The sequence below is a fragment of the Tenrec ecaudatus genome, chromosome 12 (genome assembly GCF_050624435.1).
Source record: "Tenrec ecaudatus isolate mTenEca1 chromosome 12, mTenEca1.hap1, whole genome shotgun sequence".
Lineage (NCBI taxonomy): Eukaryota > Metazoa > Chordata > Mammalia > Afrosoricida > Tenrecidae > Tenrec > Tenrec ecaudatus.
The window spans coordinates 29,831,342-29,834,768 of record NC_134541.1 but is presented as its reverse complement, the minus strand read 5'-3'; the positions used below and the strand labels follow the sequence as shown (position 1 = coordinate 29,834,768).

At 52.9% G+C, this 3,427-nt stretch overlaps 1 non-coding gene across 1 annotated transcript; it reads left to right on the top strand.

Annotated features, from left to right (window-relative positions):
• The first annotated feature begins 327 nt into the window (after positions 1-327).
• LOC142423545 (U1 spliceosomal RNA) lies at positions 328-491 on the top strand. Its single transcript, XR_012779175.1, has one exon. It is a non-coding gene; the product is annotated as a U1 spliceosomal RNA (small nuclear RNA).
• The last annotated feature ends 2,936 nt before the right edge of the window (positions 492-3,427 follow it).

Sequence of the window (3,427 nt, the reverse complement as noted above, 5' to 3'; positions counted from 1 at the left end):
CCCAGTGCCCCTTGGACTCTTTAAGTGTAATGGCATCCATCTTCCCGGGTCTAGGAAGTTCTCACCACAGGGACGCTGGCTCTGCCCTGGCTCTTCTTGGTCCTTGATATGAGATCCTTCTTCCTCTGCTCACTTCTCTCCCGTTTCATCTCTTGCAAGATAAAAGGTGATGCAGGCCTCCCCCAGGAAATTCCTTTGACTTCAGATTAGGACTGTGACCCCAGGAAGGGATGCCCCATCCCCCTTAGGACCCTTACCATGAATTGACTGATCACATCAGACCACACCGTGGAGGATGATTACATCAGTACACAAGTACCAAGTTGCATACTTACCTGGCAGAGGAGATACCATGATCAGGAAGGTGGTTTTCCCAGGGTGAGGCTTATCCATTGCACTCCGGATATGCTGACCCCTGCGATTTCCCCAAATGTGGGAAACTCGACTGCATAATTTGTGGTAGTAGGGGACTGCGTTCGCGCTCTCCCCTTTAAAAAAAAAAAAAGTTGCAACATTGCGTAATTGCCAAATCATGGAGGGCTGTGGCTTAGCTAAGATGACACATATGTGGGTGAGGAACACAATTCAATCCACAACAACATGTGTGTGTGTGTGTGTCTGAAACTCAAAATCAAACTCACTGCCATTGAGTTGATTCTGACTCATGGGGACCCTCTATGGGGCATGGTAGAACTGCCCCTGTGAGTTTCCAAGACTGTAACTCTTGATGGGAGTAAAAAGTCTCATCTTTCTCTCAAAGAGCAGCTGGTGGTTTCTAACTGCTGGCCTTGTGGTTAGCAGCCCAACACATAGCCACTGCGTATCTATCTGCACTTTGAAAGAGGGAGAAACGGTGGCTGCTGAGTAGCTTTCGACTCCTGGGGACCCCATGGGTGTCCAAGCAGAACTGTGCCCCGTGGGGTACCAGGTGCTGGGCTTTCAGAAACAGGTCTCCAGGCCTTTCTTCCACGAGACCTCGGGAGGACACAGTTCAGTCCATAATCTTCTACCCTGTGTTGGCCCACGTGCAATACCACGCTCACCCTGGAATCTCATCCCAAAAGTCTTCAATGAATTCCAAGACTAAATTTCATCCTGGGGCAAAACTCCTCTTGGTCTAAGAATCTGGAAAGCAAGTGCCCTGCTTCCGAGGCACAGTGGTGCACAGGCACCAGGTAGACAGTCTCTGCAAACTGGAGGAACTGATGGAAAGCAACAAAACCACCCAGCAGAACCCTTTCCATTAGCTCTCGAGGCTCCAAAACAGCCCTCTGCCCAGGCAGGACTCAGCAATGACCTTACTGTCCACACTGGTGTGGTCATGCTGTCTGGATTCTGGGTGGAGGGTCCTCTGCTCCTCCTTCTAGGCCAGCGGTTCTCAACCCCTTTAGGGGTCAAAGGAACCTTTCACAGGGCTCATCCGATTCATAACAGTAGCAAAATGACAGCGATGAAGTAGCAACGAAAATAATGTTATGGTTGGGAGGTCGCCACCACATGAGGACCTGTGTGAAAGGGTGGCAGCATGAGGAAGGTTGAGAACCATGGTGCTAGGCTTTCTGGGATGGCAACTCTGCCCCCTTGGGCCACACTGCACTTTTGTCTTCCTGGTGGCTCCACCCCTGTGACCCTGGCAGGCCCCATTCTTCTGTCTCTAAGGTAGCCACACCCTCCGCTTTGAGCCCTGGATTTGGCCCTGTCCCCTGACTCACTTAGAGCAGCCTCACAGTCTGCAGCTGAATTGTAGGGGCTCTGGCAATGAAACCTCGAAGTCGGCGGCCCCACCGGGCGGTAGTTACATGCTTTGAGAGCCCCCCACCTTCTGCTCTCTGGGTTCTTGGCCTCTCTTGGGCTGGCCCAGCCCCAGCCCCACTCAGGCAAGTCTTAGAAAGCTGCTGGGCTCCGCTGGTAAGTGCCTGCAGGCTCGCCGCTTGCAGCTTCACCAGGAAGCCCTGCTCGAAGGCGCTCAGCTCTCTCCCTCCCTGGGGCTGGCCAATCCACCCATTGATCAGGGCCCAGGCCCCTCACTCTGCCCAGAAGCCTCTTATCTGAAGGCACCGAGCTCTCTGGCTCCAGGAGTCTGCTCCCACGCTGCTTGGTGCTGCCGCCGCTGTCCTTGCCATCTGTGCCGTCCCCAGCGCCATGCTTCTTTCTCCTCACTGCCTTCCCAGCCAGAATGGTCTTTTACATCCACGGCCAGCCGGCCGGCAACAGACTCTTCAAAACTAATCTAGGCTTTTACGACCAGGCACCTTAAAACTCTTTCGGCTCCAAATTCCAAAATCGATTCTGCATTTCAGGTCTCTCAGAACAGCATCCCGCTCCCAACCACAACTTCTGTCGTCCTCCCGTGCTGCTGCCGCGGAAATAGCATTTGTGATGGCTTCCACTGACAGAACTGTGTTCTCTTGCAGTCGAGGAGGCTGGGAGGCTGAATTTAGCACGCCAAGTTGAGGGGAGGCTTTCGCTCGTGTCAGCTCTGAAAGAAGGGCCTCCTCTCCTTCCAGTCTGTGCCCCAGCAGCAAATGAAGGCCCCGAAGCTTGACTCCACCCACGTCACGGCCCACCTGACTTGGAGAAGGCAGCTCCGCCTCGGTCACGGTCACGGTCACGGTCATGTTTTGAGGGACTTCTGACCTGAGGGGCTCATCTTCTGGCACCGTCTCTGCTGCTGTCTGCAAAGTTCTCAGTGGCTCCTTCCTCCAGCCTATTCTTAGTCCGGAAGCTCTGCTGAAACCTGTGCACTTGGGGTACCCTGCTGGTGTTTGAAGGACCAGTGACACAGCCTTCAGCGTCACGGCCTCCTGATGGACCTCCTGATGGACACGAGGGAGCCATACGTCTTAGCATCAATCCTCCCTGGAGTCTTGGGGGTTGTCAGCACAGGGATCCTGGGTGCAGAGGACACACTCCGCCGGGCTTCTCTTGGTTGGTTGTAGGAGATCCCTCGTCACTGCTCGCTTCCTTCTCCTGCTAGCTCTTGTAAAAGAACACGCGATGGAGGCCACACCCCAAGGAAAATGCCCTCACGTCAGATCAGGGCTGCGACCTGAGTCAGATAGGGCCTCGCACCCTAATGCCCTAACGACTGATGGCCTGATTACAGCAGCAGGAACCCTGGGGGATTATGACTATATCATTGCATGCCTGCCAGACTGTTGAGAATCATGGCCGGGCCAAGCTGATACATATTTTGTGGGGGACACAATTCAACCTGACAGTATGTGTGCATATACACACATTTTAAAAGGAAGGGTTCCCCCAACAGACTCCTTTAGGAAAACACTCCTAAAGGCCAACAAACAGTCTTTGAACTAACTACAAGCTTTTCTTTTTTGTTCTTGTGCTTTGTTTTGTTTTTATTGTCCTTGGCTTGTTGTTTTGTTTTATTTTGTTGCTTGGTTTTTCTCTGTCATGTTTTTGTGCA